The following is an 18,973-nucleotide window of genomic DNA, read 5'->3' as shown; positions in this document are numbered from 1 at the left end:
TCCCATTTTTTTGTCTTCTCAGTTACCTCCCAGAACACTGGCAAATATTTTCAAAAGTCCCTGAGCCCCCACTGGGCTGTCACTGGGCACTCTGTTAGAAGACTCTTCTTACACTGTCATTGCACTGCTCTGAATTCAACAGAGAAACAAAACCCTTGGCACCGAAGACACGAGAAATAAGCCATAACACAACCTTTTGGCTGTATTCTGATATTGAAGAAACCAAAAAACCTAGAGTCTAGGAAAGTGGACCCAGGACTTGGAGACTTTCATCTCTAGACGTAGAGAAAACGATACTATCCCTGAGCTTGCATAGTATAGAATCTGATGAGCAGACTCATAATCTGGTTTTCCATGCAGTAGAAGGACACAGCAGGGAGCCTCTATCTGGGAGCCTGATACCCTTTGGTTAACTCTGTCCTTTAAGTCTTAGCTGTAGGTGTAAAGCCAAAGGCCTTATATTGTACTCAGATATATGTATCTACATGTTCTCTGACTGAATAAATTCTCTCAGTCTGGCCCCAAATACCCACCTCTCGTTCTACCTACTCTTTACTGACTACGTGATAGAAAAGATACAGCTTTACATGAAGTGCCGTGACAGCCTAGCCCTGAAAACCCCATGCACATATGCTTCTCTGAGAGTGTGGCCAAAGAGAATTTTAAAAGTTTGAATATCTCTGGGCTTCCACACCCCCCACGCATCAGTGACCAATCAAGGCCCTGCCATGTATATTCTAGACAACACACTCTGTAGCTCTCTCTTACCTTCTCTCATATGATCTCTGTAAAGTCTACACTGGCTTGGACGGTCATCTTTTCCTGTGTCTTCGCTGTCTTTTTCTACTGCATGTGGTTTTATCATTTCCATGTGCATTTAAGCAATTCCCAGGCTTCTCAATTCTCTGGAGGTGGAGGAGCATGGCCAATGTCTTCCATCACCACCAAAAGCATTCGCATCACACCTTAAGGACTTAAAACACACCCCATTTACTCAATCACCCTCAATTGTCTGAGCTTAAGAAAAGTATAGGAGTGAAGGGAGGGTTTTCCTTTACATAGTTCTTTCTTTGTCCATTGTTTTCTGTTTGTTCTTATTTTATTTTATTTTTCTACTGTGGTAAATGCACATAACATAAAATTTACCATTTTAATTATTTTAAGTGTACAGTTCAGTGACATTAAGTACATTCACATTGTCATGCAATCATCACTATCACCCATTTCTAGAATTCTTAGCATCTTCCCCAACTAAAACTCCATAGCTATGAAACAATAATTCCCCATTCCCCTTCTTCCCAGCCCCTGACAGCCATCATTATACTTTATGTCTCTATGAATTTGACTACTCTAGGTACAACATGTAAATGGAGTCATACAGTATTTGTGTGATTATTTCACTTAGTCCAATATCTTCCAGTTTTATCAATGTTGTAGCATATGTCAGAATTGTCTTCCTTTTTAAGGCTGAATAATATTCCTTTATGTGTGTGTGTGTGTGTGTATACCACATTTTTTTATCCATTCATCTGTCAATGGGCATATGGGTTATTTCTACCTTTTGACTATTGTGAATATGCTTCTGTGAGTGACAAATATCTGTTTGAGTCCCTGTTTTCAATTCTTTTGAGAATATACCCAAAAGTGGAATTGTTGAGTCTTGCGGTGATTCTGTGTTTAATTTTTTGAGGACTCCCATAGCGTTCACATTAGTTCTTATATCCACGATACCCTAAAATGTTTTCTCCTTAGGTCTGATATATACATTTGAATGTAAACAATGAAGGAAGATGCATTAGTTATCCATTGCTGTTTATCTATTTACCCCTAAAGCTTAGCAACACAAAACAAAATATTTATTATCTTACCATTTCTGTAGGTCAGAAATCTGGGCACAGTTTAGCTGGATACCTTTGATTCAAGGTATCCTACAAGGCTACAACCAAGGTATTGGCAGGGACTGCAGTCAACTCGAGGCTCAACTGGAGAAGAATCTATTTCCAAGCTCAGTCTATTTGGGAAGTCTCAAAAATGCACTTCCAGCTTCACTCAGATGGCTGCTGTCATACCCCAGGTCCTCACTGGCTATCAGACAGAATTATCAGTTCCTGGTCACATGGGTCTCTCCATAGTGTAACTCACAATCTGGAAGATTGTTTTTCCTAGATGAGGTCCTGGAGAGAAAGACACAGAGAACACGAGAGTTTGAGCAAGACAGAGATCATAGCCTTTTTGTAACCTAATCCTGGGAATGACATCCCATTACTTTTGCCATATTTTGTTCGCTACAAATGAATCATTAAATCTAGCAAACACTCAAGGAGGGAGTTATACAAGACTGTGAATACCAAGAGACTGAGATCATTGGGGGCCATTTAGAGGCTGCTTACCAACAGAGATTTGGTGTGGTTTGGTTTTCATTGCTATAACACAGAACAACTAGCATCAAGAAGATACTCAAAACATTTGTTCAATGAATGAGTGGATATCAGTGGAAATGGAACATCTGCCTTTTCACATGTTATATGGTATTTGAAATCTGAGAAAATTTAACATAGTCTACCCTAAATTATGATTATTTTAACAAGTAAAATATATTTTTCCTTCTATTTTATCATGTTACACTAAAAAAATCAGAATCAAATTTAGCATCTCTCTCAAAGGCATCAGGAAAATGATACCACTTACTGACTCCTTTTGTATATTTCCTGGTATTCTGGTAGAAACTTAGTCATTTTATGACATATGGAAATAGATAATATGGTTCAAGATACATAATGTAGTCTATTTTAAGAATTTAACATCAGCTACTGAAAGGCTTTTATGCTTCAAGTTAAGGAAAGCAAATAATATTAAAATGAAGATATGCATGCTATTTATTCTTGGATTGTTTTTTTTAATAGCATATTGATCTTCTAGAGGACTCTTGTTTAAATTACAACAGTAATAACAAGGAAAAATATATATATATATATATATATATATATATATATATATATCGTTATTAATGATGGACCGGCTGCTACACTGGATACTAAAGATATATCTAAACATGCCCTCATCTTTTAATATCTTTAAATAAAGTTAATTGGTGTTATTTCTAGAAGTAGGTAAAGTATACTCAGAATTTCAGGATTGTTGATAATTTTTAGGCTTCCTGAAAATTATTAGATATACCACCTTCAAAGGTAAAAGATAAATTCTTGGATTTATTCAAAAGACATAGGCCAATTTAAGGAGAAAGCTGGAATATCTGGCACCAATATACTGGGCAATCCCAAAGAAAAAATTATACAATAAATACACTGATAAATCTTTCCAACAACAACAAGAAGATGTAACTCTTAGCCAGACAAGATCATAAGCTATCTGGAGGCAGTTGTACTATAGGGATAAAATGGTAAGTAAGTTTCACCTATTAGCCAACTAAGATAAATAGGAAGTGACTATTTAATGAATGTGTTGTAAAGTATTTTGAGGCCTCTCTCAGGTTTTAATAGAGGTATGCAGTTTTCAGTTAGTAATGACTGCCAGTGGTGAGGGAGAAGAGAGCAGTAGCAAAGTATTTATGTATCATGTTCTTTGTTGTGATTATAACAAAATGGTGTCATGTATTTCTTTTTTACTACATGGTGCCTAGCACAGGTATAATGAAAAGTATTTTTGAATTTTTTATGTCAATATTGAGAACTCTTAAACATTTGTTTATTGCACCTAACTTCACATGAAATAAATTCTAAAGTTCCTTCTATCTCCAGAAGTTTATGATTCTATAGTGGCCACCTACACTAATGTTATTTTAAGTATGTAGAAACATTTGTTTCATTTTGAACAATACAATGAGCTTATTGTATTTATTTTATAAATTCAAATTCTGACTTTGCTGCTTATGTTTCAAAATGATTTTGTGAACATATAAATGTTGTTTATCTTCTTACAAATTCCAAACTCAATAGGACTTTTTAAAAATCGATTAATTTCTTAAACCATCCACTCTTCCAAATTAGAATTCCAAGTACATTATATTACAAAACTATGTTAATTATTACTAGAATGTCTTTAGAACTTCCAGACTTTGTCATAAAAATGCATAAGTACACCTAGAAGAATCTAAATTCAGTTTGTTCTGTTCATAGCAAGTAAATTTTACCCCTGTTGTCTTAGAGGGTTAACAGCCAATATTTCAGTTGAAATGTTTCAATTTTTGCTTTAAATTTAATCCGGATGGCCAACAGGCACATGAAAAGATGTTCAGCGTCGCTCCTTATCAGGGAAATACAAATCAAAACCACACTCAGGTATCACCTCACGCCAGTCAGAGTGGCCAAAATGAACAAGTCAGGAGACTATAGATGCTGGAGAGGATGTGGAGAAACGGGAACCCTCTTGCACTGTTGGTGGGAATGCAAATTGGTGCAGCCGCTCTGGAAAACAGTGTGGAGGTTCCTCAGAAAATTAAAAATAGACCTACCCTATGACCCAGCAATAGCACTGCTAGGAATTTATCCAAGGGATACAGGAGCACTGATGCATAGGGCCACTTGTACCCCAATGTTCATAGCAGCACTCTCAACAATAGCCAAATTATGGAAAGAGCCTAAATGTCCATCAACTGATGAATGGATAAAGAAATTGTGGTTTATATACACAATGGAATATTACATGGCAATGAGAAAAAATGAAATATGGCCTTTTGTAGCAACGTGGATGGAACTGGAGAGTGTGATGCTAAGTGAAATAAGCCATACAGAGAAAGACAGATACCATATGGTCTCACTCTTATGTGGATCCTGAGAAACTTAACAGGAACCCATGGGGGAGGGGAAGGAAAAAAAAAAAAAAAAGAGGTTAGAATGGGAGAGAGCCAAAGCATAAGAGACTGTTAAAAACTGAGAACAAACTGAGGGTTGATGGGGGGTGGGAGGGAGGAGAGGGTGGGTGATGGGTATTGAGGAGGGCACCTATTGGGATGAGCACTGGGTGTTGTATGGAAACCAATTTGTCAATGAATTTCAGAAAAATAAATAAATAAATAAATAAAATGTAAAAAAAAAAAAAAAAAAAAAAAAAAAAAAAAAAAGGATCATTAATTTAAAAGTGGAATTTTTTTCACTTATAAGTGATTGAAGCTTAAAGGCTTCAAATAAAAACAGAAGTTTGTTAGAAATATAATATTATAAAAGGAATAGAAAAAAAAAAATATATATATATAAAACTTGGAGATATATATATATATATATATATTACTTGGAGATATATATATATATATATATATATATATATATATATATATCTCCAAGTAAAAGCCACACTCTTCATTATTGTTTAAAATTTAAAATGATAAGCAGACTCATAGAGCAATGGATAGACCTTGTTATAATTCTTTTTAAAAAAAATTTTTTAATGTTTATTCATTTTTGAGAGACAGAGCATGAGCAAGGGAGGAGCAGTGAGAGAGAGAGAGAGAGAGGGAGACACAGAATCTAAAGCAGGCTCCAGGCTCTGAGCTGTCAGCACAGAGCATGACGCGGGGCTTGAACCCACAAACTGCGAGATCATGACCCGAGCTGAAGTCGGACACTCAACCGACTGAGCCACCCAGGCACCCCACCTTGTTATAATTTCAAGGTCAAGAACTTCTTATTCTCATGCAGGGATTTTTCACATTCAACAAATTGTATGATAACATTGCAATTTCTAATTGTGTAATGAAAATTCACTTGATCACTATTGGTTAACTTGCCAAAGAATAAGATTCCCCGTGAGTCTTCAAGACAAAAAAAAAAAAAAAATCCAAGTTTCTATCTCTCTTGCTTGTATACATGATAGGTGGCATTCTTTTAATACTGCAATTTTAAGTTAATGTTTAAAGCTCAATGAGGCACAGAAACCCTGGTTTTGGTCATGTTATGAATATCTACTAAGTTCTCTAGAATCTGGTAAGGTAGACCTGAAGTCCTTTTTCTGATCCTTAAGCTCCTTCATGACACATTTTCCATGTAAAACTTTCTTATTATCAATACTTGAATAGAAAATAAGAAGTCCAAATTAAGATATTATTTTTCTATTCATTGAAAGAAACAACTATTAAAGTATCATCTATTTGTTGGAAAATGAATCGTATTTTATTTTGTATCATTTTACAATAAAAGCTATCATTATAAAGCATAATGTGATTATAAACCTGGAAGAGACATTATATTGGGGTTCTATACCTAATGTCCATGAAGTGTCTAAGCTTCAGCGCATCTGTGAAACTCCTGAAACTATGACACATTTTATGTTGATGAGCACATTTTGCACTAGAGGATCCAGGCAGAGAGAGGTGGGAAGACAAGAGTGAAGGATGACTCAAAAGTCTGAGGCCCAAGAAACAGAAGGAATGCAACATGTCATCAACCAGGAAAGGATGATTTCAAATGGACCTGGGAATTTCAAGCGGAGCTGAGATTGTGGGGTCAAGTTTTCAGCTCTGTATGGGTTAACTCTGGGATGTCTATTAGGTATATTAAGCCAACCTGAACTAACTGGACACAGGATGGTAAGAAAAGTAAAACAAGCAAACAGAAAATGCAGCATTTAGGTAAGTAACACTGCTATAAGGATACACTACAAAAATCCTAGGACACATTTCTTTCTCCTGAGGGGCCATTTCCAGTTTTATGCACAAATCTAGTTTTCTTCCCAAGTGCATTTGAAGGCAAAGATATTAGTTTTGCCTTTAAGAAAGAAACAATTTTCTTCCCATATGTATTTTTTGTTGTTGCACCAGTGATATATAGCTATTAAGTATGGTTATAAATATTCAAACTATTAATGGTTGTGTTACACATTATAAATAGCTTTATGAGCTCACCAAGCACTGTAAGTGATATACTCTAGTTCCCCAAGGAACCGTGGATAAAGTCACTGTCACGGTGGGGGACATAATATGCATTTACCAGTGACAAATGGGAGCCATGTCAGTAACAGATACTACACTGAATTTATTTTAGTCAGTAAAATTGGTGGCAAAGAAAGGATATTATGTAAACTGACCTCATCTAACTGATAGTACACTAAAACTGAAAGAAAAGTTCAAATTCTAATGGAATTAACTTTACACCAGAGTAACAAAATACCAGAGTTTTTAAAATCCTATAATTAATGTAAAGAATATATCAATGGCATTGGTTATTCAAGAACCCTACATACTGCATTTTGAATGTTTCTACTCTTATCTATTCCTTTCTCTGTTTTCTGTCCTCATTTTCCCATTCTCTTCTCTCTAGGGGCATTTCTCCTGCTTATATTTAGAATCATTGCTACAGGGTAAAATTAATGAGTCATCTAGGTAGACAGCTATAGCATAAGGTACAGAAGGGCAGATGGGCCAACTTGACAGAGGTCCAGCTCCCTGGGCACAAGCTGTGTGGCCTTTCCTGGGTTGATTGCTTAATTTCTAGGAGTCTTGATTGTGTTACACATACCCATTACTCTCTCTAAGCCTTAGCTTTCTCATATGTAAAACAGAAATAAAACACAACCTATCAGTTGTGGTGAAATTCAGTAAATAACTGTAGAGAGTTGCTGTGTGTAAGATGCTACATTAATATAATTATTGTAATAACTGAGATTTTCTAATGGACTATAAGCCAATTATATTATTTGACCCACAATTGCTGAGCTCCTGACTATAGGTCAGCATCCTCACTGGGTACTTATGATACATTATCTGTAATCTTATAGCAACCCTGAAAAGCAGCATCATTTCTCCATTTTATAAGGAACCGAAACTGATACTCAGAAAAGTGATGTGCTCAAAGTCACACACATGGAAAGTGACAAAGCCACATGTTGGTCCCAGGCCTACTCTGCCTAATTCCAAAACCTGTACCCATTCCCTCACCCACAAAGACAGTGGAGAGGTGATCAGGCTGAGGGCTCATGCAAATCCAGGGAATGTGTTTAAGCTCAGTGTTCTCATCCATAAAATGACCCCCCACACAAAAATAATAATTTCCCAGAAGGAGTCAAGATTCTGGGATCTGTATGTTTTTTAAAGTGTGGTTTGTTTTTGCAAAGTCAGCTACCTAATTAAACCTTTTGCTGTTCTCAGATTATTCTCACGCAAGTACTGACGTCAACACAGGAAAAGAATTTCCAACACAGAAAAAGAATTTCCTTAGGTCTACAAAGGCAAGAGAAAGCTGTCTAAGATACACAAACTCTGGGTTTGCGCTTTCATTTTGTTCACTGTGTGCCTTAAACTTCCACCCAAAAGAGTGAAATTATATACTTCAACAAAGAGTGCAATAGATTTTCAGGTACTTATATTATCTATTTCAGGTATTTTTAAAGAATAGTTCATTAACTATTTTGAATAACAAGAAATTATTTTCAACTGATCATTTGCTTATTTCTATATTCAATGTGGATAAATACACTTAGTTTAACTCCTCATTCCTGCACAAAGAACATGAATGTCTTCTGGGATTTAAGGAAATTGAAAAAAAAATTATGTTTCTTACCTCTTTAATTATTCTGTATATCTGAGTTTGGGTCAATATATCTGGACTATATCAAGCCTCTTTCAGCCAGTCTTAGACTATCCCTATTAGATAAAAAAGTTGTCTTATATTACTTCAAAGCCATATTACAAAATTATTGCCATCTTTTTAAATGCAAAGCCACTTATTTGATTTTATGAAGAAATGAGGATAAACTCATTAAAACTCCAGTTCTCAGATATTCTTAAAAAGAGATCAATAATACTTTTGGAAATGAAATACTGTATTCAGAATTGAGGATGGCTAAGAAGACTCCAGCATAGATTATTTTATGAGTATTTTTAATATGTAAAATTAAAATGGAAAGTTGAGATGAAAAATTTTAATTCTTTTTGATTAAAAATGAAAATTAATAATGGATACAAATTAAAACACTAAATAAATACATCAATAAAATTCCCTGATCCCTGCTGTATCTTTATAATTTATAAAATTTCTGCCAATTTTTTGATATAGTTCTAATTTCATAAGAACTCTCACATTAACTAAATTAGTATTTGAAGTAACACATGAGATTCTGTACAATAAAACATTATATTGATTGATTGTGATACTTAACAGGGCTTAACACTTATTTAGCACTTTACATCCTCAAAGCACTTTACAAACATTAACTAATTAATCATCATGTCACTGTGATGTCAGGAAGGTGGTAGAATTCCCATTTCTGAGATGAAGAAATTAAACAAAGTGGCTTATGGCAATGAAAGACTTTAGAAAGTCTAAATATCAATACCTCAGGAAAGTTTCAACTAAATGAACAGAGCAGTGAATTGACTATGTGCATATGATATAAAGAAAGCTATGCAAGTTAATTTCATGTTACAATCCTAGCCACTTTGCAACTATGGGGCTTAGAAGACTAGATAGCCTTTGCCAACAATTTGTATTTCCTTACTAACATTTGATATCCCCAAAGAGCTATTATGTAATGAATTCTGCCTAGCATTTTATAATTTGAAAATATATTTTTTCAGAATTAAAAATCCCTGTGAGCTAAATAAATAAATAAATAAATAAATAAATAAATAAATAAATGTTTGGGGCACCTGGGTGGTTCAGTCGGCTGAGTTTTGACTTTGGCTCAGGTCATGATCTCGCTGGGTTTGTGAGTTCGAGCCCCGTGTCAGGCTCTGTGCTAACAGCTCAGAGCCTGGAGCCTCCTTCAGATTCTGTGTCTCCTCCTCTCTCTGCCCCTCCTATGCTCATGATCTGTCTCTCTTTAACGTCTATAAATAAATGTTAAAAAAAAATTTTTTTTAAATGTTCAAGATTTTCAGTTTTTCATCATTATTCTTCTTTGAGAAAAAACATCAACTACTGGAATTTTTTTTAATCACTTAAAGTCAGCAATATTAACTAAGAAGTGTAAGTTATCCCCAAATCAGAATGATTCTTTCTTAAAATACTGATTTTCAAAAATACTATCAATAAAGGTTTTGCAGATTCTTGAAGAAATGTTATTCAGAAAGTGTCACTATTTCAAAACTTTACTGAAGATTTTTGTCACATGATACAGTACTATTGATCCTACTTTTACACTAAAATTCATGCCATGCAGACTCCAAAAGTATACAGATGTTTGGCTGAAGTATACCATAAATACAGAAAGGAATACAACTCATACAGTTCAACAAAGCGGCAACAACGGGGTAACCACCATGACTACCAAAGAACAGAGCTCCAGACATCCCTCCGTGTCCCCGCCCCAGTCACTGCCTTCCAAAAGTAATTTCTACCATGACTCCTATCACCATCAATATTTTGACTGCTTTTAATGTGTTAAATGCAATTATGCAGTATGTGCTATTTTTTACTATTTTGTACTGTTTTTTTCCCAATATTTTTGCAAGAATCATCCATGGCAGCAGTATTAATTCATTTTCATTGCCTTATAGTATTACATGAATGTGTATGCATGCGTGTCTGTATGTCTATACACACACCACAATTTATTGATTGATTCTGCAATACACATACCACACACAATTTACTGATTGCTAAATTTTGTTCCAGTTTACAGCTATTACATATAATGCTACTACAAACATTTTTGTATGTGTGTTTTGGTGCACATATTTATAAATTTCTACTTAAATCTAGGAGAATTTTTGGATTATAGACAATGCCAAATAATTTTTCAAAATTCTCATTCCATTTTATACTCCCACCAGTAGTATATGAGAATTCCCTTTCTCCACAGTCTCTCCAAACTTTTATGAATAAAACTTTATTAGAACATAAGCATAGACATTAGTTTACTATTATCCATGGCTGATTGCTGCAAACACAGAGTTAAATAGTTATGACAGAGATCATATGGCCCATTTCGTGGCTGCCATGACAAACTACCACAAACTGAATCACTTGAAAGAGCATAAATTTATTCTGCCATAGTTCTGGAAGCCAGAAGTCTGAAATCAAAATGTTGACAGAGCTGTACTCCCTCTGGAGGCTCTAGGGGAGAATTTTTGGCATTCCTTAACTTCCTTGGCTTGTGGGTACACATTTCAATCTCTGTGTCCTTGTCCTTTGTATGTGCATTCTCTGCTATGTTTCTCTTATAATACTTACTGTATTTAGATCACCTGGAGAATGCAGAGTGATCTCATTTTAAGATCCTTAATTATATCTGAAAAACATTATTTTTTGAGTGAGATAATATTCACAAGTTTCAGAAATTCTATATGGCTACCTTTTGAGGGCACATTTTTCTGTTACCACAGCCCATAATATTTACTATCTGGCCTTTTACAGCAGAAATTTATGAATCCCTGTATTAATGTACTTTTTTAATGTTTATTGGCCATTTGGATGGTCTGTTTTGTGAAGGTCCTGTTCAAGTCTTTTGCACATTTTTCTACACACACACACACACACACACACACACACGGCAAAATTTTCTCTCATTTTGTACCCAAGGCTTGCCTTTTTAGTCTCTAATTCGTGTATTTGGATAAACAGAAGTTATTGATTTTAATGTAGTCCAATTTATTGTCATTTATTTTATGGTTAGCATTTTTTATGTTTTGTCTAAGAAATATTTATCTACCTTGAAGTCAAGAAAGTACTATTTTAGGGGTGCTGGGTGGTTCAGCCGATTAAGTGGCTGACTCTTGACTTTGGTTCAGATCATGACCTCACGGTTCCTGAGATGCAGCTCTGTGTCTGGCTCTGTGCTGTGAGGAGCCTGCTTGAGATTCTCTCCACCCTCTCTCTCTGCCCCTCCCTAGCTCTCTCTCTCTCTTTCCCTCTCTCTCTCCCAAAATAAATAAATAAACTTTTTTTGAGTGTTATTTTATGTGTTGTGGTTTTTTTTTCCAGAAAGCTTATTGGCTTACTTTTCATATTTAAAGTCAAAAAATATTTTTTGCGTGTGATGTGACTTAAGAATCATGTTCAATTTTTCATATATATATTCAATTAACCTAGCACTATTTATTTAAAAGAACACCTTTTCTCATATCATTGGAATAAACTTCATCAAATCAAGTGACCATGTGGTAAATGCTTGTTATGGACTCAGTTCTCTGCATCATTTATGTATTTGTCTTTGTGCAATGTCAGACTTCCAAAATTACTGAAGCTCTGTAATATATAATATATAATATATAATATACAACATACAATATAATTCTGGCAGTGAGTACAAATCTCCCAGGTTTATTCTTTATAATTCAAGATTGCTTTGGTAATTCTTGGCACTTTGAATTTTCCATGAAACTTTTAGAATTAGTATGTCAATTTACACACACACGTACACATATGCACAAAAACTTCTAGCTATTTTTAAATTAAAATTGTGTTGAACATATACATCAGCTTAAGAGTTGAAATTTTTGTTGTATAAAGTTTTTCAATTCATGACTATATCTCCATTTTGTATATTTATGTAGGTATTCTTTAATTTCTCTCAATAATATTTATAGTTTTCTATGTAAAGGTCTTGCCCAATTCTTGTTAGATTTATTCCCAGAAATTTTTTTTGTTTTGGTGTTTTGAAAATCATGTATTTATACTTACTTCATTTTCTAATTGTTGCCAGTCTATAAATATAAAATTTACTTTTCCATATTGACCTTGAAATCTGTCAGCGTGCTTAAACAGATTCTCTCCTGAAATTACCACACATTTTGGGGGAAAAAATCTACCTATAAATAGAGATATATACACATGCATCAATATACACACGTACATGCATATATACTGGTCCCCATCTAGATAACTACAATCCAAATAAGAACATTTCCAAGGGTAAGTTAAGATTTCAGTGACTGCTTTCTTGTGCAAACATTAAATAGTCCTAGTTTCTGGTCTTTCAATGAACTGTTAACTCAAGGTATCAGCTGGATGAACCCTAAGAGAGGTATTTAACCACCAGTACCACTGCATATTATATGTTGTCATCAACTCAGATGCAAGATTTTCTCAAATACCTTCTTATGTAGATTCATGGGTCATACTACTAGTCAGCAGAACAAGAAGATAAAAGCAGTGTTAACAGAATTTGATTATTTTATGATACAACTAGAGAAACTGTCTGGACTCAAACATTCTAAATTGGGGAGGGGGTTCATAGTGACTACAAATTCGTTGCTTTTTTAGGCTTGTATATGTTTGACACCTTAAGAAATAGGGAATTCAAGGAAGAGGAAATGCAAATGGAGCACATGCAAACATTTCAGAGTTGTTCTACCTTATTAGTATTTAAGGAAATTAAAAAACCACATTATCGTAAGATTGACAGAAATTAAGAACGATAATCAGGGATGATGAGAAAGTGGTCCCTATCACAAACTCTTTATGGAACTGAAAGAAGTCCAACAATTTTGGAAGTGATATAAACAAATAAGCAAACAAAAACAAAAAAGCAATAACCAGCACAGAAGCATCTGTACTAGGATTCTCACTGAAGCATTGTGATGGGAAAAACAAAAAACACACAAAAGCCTCTGATTTATATATCAATAAGGGAATAGTTGAATAAATTATGGTTCCTTATTTTCTGATATGACTCCATTTTTTTAAACTGTATGTATACTTGTATATATGTATGTGTGTGAAGAAAAAAATTTTAAATAGGCACCAAAATAATATTAACTGTAGTTACCTCTAGGGATTAGGATTTTAAGAATAACAGTGAATAGACAAGGCTATTCTCTTACTACTTTATTTAGTTTTCAGTTTTAGAATTATGGATAATTTTTGTTTTTTTATTAAGTAATATTTTTTATAAAGGAAAACATTTTAGGATAATCAGACATATTCCTCTATTCTACACCATTATCTTTGTAAGCTTGTTATTTGGTTAAAAAATTTCTAAATAATCAAACTGATTAATATTATCTTTTATAAATGATAAAGAAAAAACAATCTGATGGTTAACCAAAAAAGTATAATTTGGGGAGCACCTGTGTCGCTCAATGAGTTAAGCATCCAACGTCAGCTTAGGTCATGATCTCGAGGTCTGTGAGTTCAAGCCCCACATCGCGCTCTGTGCAGAGGCTGGAGTCTGCTTTCGATTCTGTGTCTCCCTCTCTCTCTGCCCCTTCTCTGCTTCCATTCTCTCTCTCTCTCCTTCTCTCTCTCTCCCTCTCTCTCTCTCTCAAAAATAAATAAACATTTAGGGGCGCCTGGGTGGCGCAGTCGGTTAAGCGTCCGACTTCAGCCAGGTCACGATCTCGCGGTCCGTGAGTTCGAGCCCCGCGTCAGGCTCTGGGCTGATGGCTCAGAGCCTGGAGCCTGTTTCCGATTCTGTGTCTCCCTCTCTCTCTGCCCCTCCCCCGTTCATGCTGTGTCTCTCTCTGTCCCAAAAATAAATAAACGTTGAAAAAAAATTTTAAAAAATAAATAAATAAATAAACATTTTAAAAAAAATTTTTTAAGTATAATTTGGGAACCTAGAAGCTATCAGAATCTTAGAAGCACCTAAAACTAAAATTTGTAGTGGGATGGGAAAACAGACCACTAGTCTACTCTTCTTACTATCGTATTTCCCACATAAACCACATTTTAAAGACCCATCCTGGTTTTATCATAATTCCTAGCTTCCCACAATAATAATTTTTAATTGAATTTTAAGAGTATATCAATATGATGGTAAAGTGACAGGTTGCCATGGAGCAAATATAACCCAGAAGACTAACTCTGAAAGGCAGAAAATGTTGACATAGCCTTGTGTCTATGAATATATGTCTGTGTCAGCCCTAAATTTTGCACCATTAAGCTACAAAAGTCCTGTAAAAGCACTTTTTAAAAATCATTCATTTATTTAGTAGTTACATTAAAATTTGCCCCTTTGATTTTCCAAATACCAAATACCTTTTTCAGTACCAAGAATTTTGAGTGATTTTTGAAACTTTAATATTTGTTTTATTTTTTTTTAATTTTTTTAAAGTTTATTTATTTATTTAAAGTAATCTCTACATCCCAACATAGGGCATGAACTCACAGCCCCAAGATCAAGAATTGCATGCTCTTCCAGCTGAGCCAGCCAGTCCCCCATCTATTATTTGTTTTAAATGTAAATATGTTAAACATATATACTTGGGCATATTTCTTAACTGGGGAGGGGGGAAAATGGGGAGGGAGGGAGGAAGGGAGAGAAAATAGATAAATTCACTGGAGCATAGCTTATCTGAAAATTTTCAGCTTCTTTCTTTGTTTTCCTCCATCTTCAGATATAAAAGTGAGTTCTGAGATTTGAATTTTTTTTAATAAAAAAATAATTATATCTTTTCAAACCAGTGTTATGTTTTCTTTGCACCCCTAAAGAAAACATGTTTATTGTAGCAGTGTTTACAATAGCCAAGATATAGAAACAACCCAAGTGTTCATCAGTAGGAAAATGGATATGGGCACCTGTCTGGCTCTGTTGGTTGGGTGTCTGATTTCAGATCAGGTCATGATCTCTCAGTTCCTGAGTTTAAGCTCCACATCGGGCTTGCTGCTGTCAGCACAGAGCCCGCTTCAGATCCTCTGTCCCCTTCTCTCTGCCCCTCCTCCGCATGCACTCTCTCAAAAAATAAATAAAACATTTAAAAAATAGGGAAATGGGGACGCCTGGGTGGCGCAGTCGGTTAAGCGTCCGACTTCAGCCAGGTCACGATCTCGCGGTCCGTGAGTTCGAGCCCCGCGTCAGGCTCTGGGCTGATGGCTCAGAGCCTGGAGCCTGTTTCCGATTCTGTGTCTCCCTCTCTCTCTGCCCCTCCCCCGTTCATGCTCTGTCTCTCTCTGTCCCAAAAATAAATAAATGTTGAAAAAAAAATTTAAAAAAAATAGGGAAATGGATAAAGAATATGTGATATGGACATATAGAGAGATATAGATGCAATGGAATATTACTAGCTATAAAAAAGAATGAGATCTTCTCATTTGCAACACTATAGATGGACCTAGAAAGTATTATGTTTGTTAAGTAAAATAAGTTAGAGAAAGACAAAAACCGTATGATTTTATTTATACACAGAATCTAAAAAAATAAATAGTAATAATAAACAAACAAACAAAAAGCAGAAAAAGACCCATAAATATAGAGAACAAACTGATGGTGGCCAGAGGGGAGTGGGGTAAGGGGGATGGGCAAAATGTGTGAAGGAGAGTGGGAGATAGAGGCTGCCAGTTATGGAATGAATCAGTCACGGAGATAAAAAAAAATGCAGCTAGGGAATATAGTCAGTAGCATTATAATAAAGTTCTTTGGTGACAGATGGTAGCTACATTTGTGGTGAGCATAGCATAATGTATAGACCTTGTCAAATCACTATGCTGTATACCTAAAACTAATGTAACATTGTTCATCTACTATAATTAATATAAGAACTAATGTATACTCTGAATTCTGCTCAATAGCTATTCTTTATTATTAAATTCTAAGAGAAATTCTGAAAAAATTCTTATAAATGTGTTGGTATGAACAAATTCCATAACTATAGAAAAATCAATAGATATTTTGAAGAAGAAAAATGGAAAGAGAAAGATTTTTTTTTTATGAAATGTCAGGAGGTTGTGTTTGTGTTAATGAGAAACATTATCTTACCAAAGAATCCCGGTATCCTCATTTCCATTTATATAGGAAATTGATTAATACTTAACTAATTGGCACATGCAAATGGGGATTAACTGAATTCACTTTTCTTCACAACTCAACGACTGTAATTTAGATCCTTACTTAGATTTAAATCTTTTATTATTTTTGAAGGTAATCATCTTCTTGTTGTTAGAAATAAAATATCAAAGCACCATGCTAATTATAGCTTATTTGTGTCTCACAAATTAGCTAATTAACATTACTGGAAAGTAAATGTACAGTGAGCAAAGTTTAAATTCCTGAATTGGAGTCAAGCCTTTTATACACTATAGTGATGAGATATATGCTATTGAATGCCATTGGGTCAGATATACTTTGGAACTAATAACTATAGCTATTCAGTTTTACTTCAAAAGAATAGCTTATTCTGATGTTTCAATGCAATTACATCTGTGAACTTTTTGCAATTAGCTCTCCGAGATAGATAAGAGATGTGAGGAGGTGGGAAACAGAAAGATGTGCATGGCTAGGAAAGCAATTTTTTAAGTAAAATCTCAGAAGGTTTATGGCGTGCATGATTTGCTTGGGGGAAATGCTATAAAATCTGTATTCATAGTTTTGGCTTAACTGACTAGTACATTTTGAAACCTAAGTTTTCTGACAATGATAATTTCTTAGGTTCAGGGCAAAAATTTAGTTTCACAGTTTATCTAGACAGAAATGGCTAAAAACCTATTACTTTCTGAAAGGCCTAACCCCAATTCATTCAGAAGCAAATTTAATGTAAGGTGGGATAGTCCCTAAAACCAGAGGCATGTTTGGAGGAACAACCCTTAGTCAGCAGTGATACAGGCCTTATCAGAAGTATTAGGAACAGGACTTGCCCTTGGCTCTTTGCATATCAAATATTTGTTGAGAAGCTACTCTGTGTCAGGAACTGTCCTACAATCTCAATACAGACTAGTGAAAAAGAATGGCAAGACTATCATCTCAAAAAGAGCATACAGGTACAGGGGACAGAACAAATATATAAACAGAAAAATAAGTTAATTGCATGTTGTGACAAGTACCATAAACAAACAAACAAACAAAAACCCTGAGAGCTGGGATAGCACTAAAGTCAAAAGCTTGATAAGTAAAAAGATCTGGGCATGGAAGAAATATTGAAAAGGTCATTTCTGGCACATGTCCCAAGATGCAGAAGAGCCTCATGTGACCAAGGAGCTGAAAGAAGATGGCTATACCTGGAGCATAGTGAATAGTGAGCATGACAGAGAATGTTAAAACGAAGTTCTGGAAACAGATGCCAGGTTACACCAGGCCTTGTAGAACTGGGTAAGAAGCTGGTTTTGTTTTATTGTATTGTATTGTATTGTATTGTACTGTATTTTATTTTATTTTATTTTATTTTATTTTATTTTATTTTATTTTATTTTATTTTATTTTATTTTTAAATTTTATTTTGTCTTGTTTTGTTTTGTTTCAAAGCTGATTTTATTTTAGGGGCACCTGGATGGCTCAGTCAGTTAAGCGTCCGACTTCGACTCAGGTCATGATCTCATGGTTTGTGAATTGAGCCCCACATCAGGCTCTTGGCTGTCAGCACAGAGCTTGCTTCAGATCCTCTATCTCCCTGTCTCTTTTTGCTCCTCCTCCACTTGTTCTCTCTCTCCCTCTCTCTATCTCTTTCTCTCTCTCAAAAATAAAAACAGTTTTAAAAAGCTGATTTTATGTTCAACTCAACAGGAAGACATTAAAAACCTTTAATCTAAGGAATGATATGAACCTCAATCATTTTTAGGAAGGTCATTCTTGACTAGGTGAGAAATAAATTGTGGAAAAGTAAGAGTGGAAGTTGGCAGACATACAGAGTATTCTACAATGTAGGTAAAAGATGTCAATGTCCTGATCTCATGGCCATTGTGAAGACAGAAGAAAGAATGGATTCAAGAGGTAGAGTCAGTAGAAATCCCTAATGGAGTGGAAATACAGATGAGCTATAGGAAGTCTCATACATAAGTAGCATGAAAGCCTGGGTAAATCAGAGTGCTACCTGATAAGAAAGGAAAATCTGGGTCCTAGTCAGGGACACCAAAAAGCCTTCAGAGTGAAAGGTCAAGGTAGTCTCAGCTAACCCATGAATATTACTTAATCCTAATTCCCATAGGTAGAAAGCTCAAGCTAATGTGGGGGGTACCAGAATACACCACACGATAATATGCCTCTTCAGCATATGGGTTATTTTAAGCTAAAGGGCATTGAGAAACAGCAGAGGCTGGAAAAGCTCTAAAAATAGGGCACACGTTCTCCCTAGGTAAAGGAGATTTCCTTTTGTGTCTCTCTCCAGCACCTGAAAGAGATAGACTTTTTTTCATGCTACTATTTAATTAGGTTC

General features: G+C 34.9%; 1 long non-coding RNA gene across 1 annotated transcript; it reads right to left on the bottom strand.

Moving 5' to 3' along the window:
- Positions 1-274: 274 nt before the first annotated feature.
- Positions 275-8,643, bottom strand: LOC122491328. The gene is made up of 3 exons (XR_006299335.1): positions 8,511-8,643; positions 1,869-2,174; positions 275-973 (listed from the first exon to the last, which is right to left on the bottom strand). It is a non-coding gene; the product is annotated as an uncharacterized LOC122491328 (long non-coding RNA).
- Positions 8,644-18,973: the final 10,330 nt, after the last annotated feature.

This window comes from Prionailurus bengalensis, chromosome C2, assembly GCF_016509475.1.
Source record: "Prionailurus bengalensis isolate Pbe53 chromosome C2, Fcat_Pben_1.1_paternal_pri, whole genome shotgun sequence".
Classification (NCBI taxonomy): Eukaryota; Metazoa; Chordata; class Mammalia; order Carnivora; family Felidae; genus Prionailurus; species Prionailurus bengalensis.
This window is presented reverse-complemented; position numbering and strand designations above follow the sequence as displayed.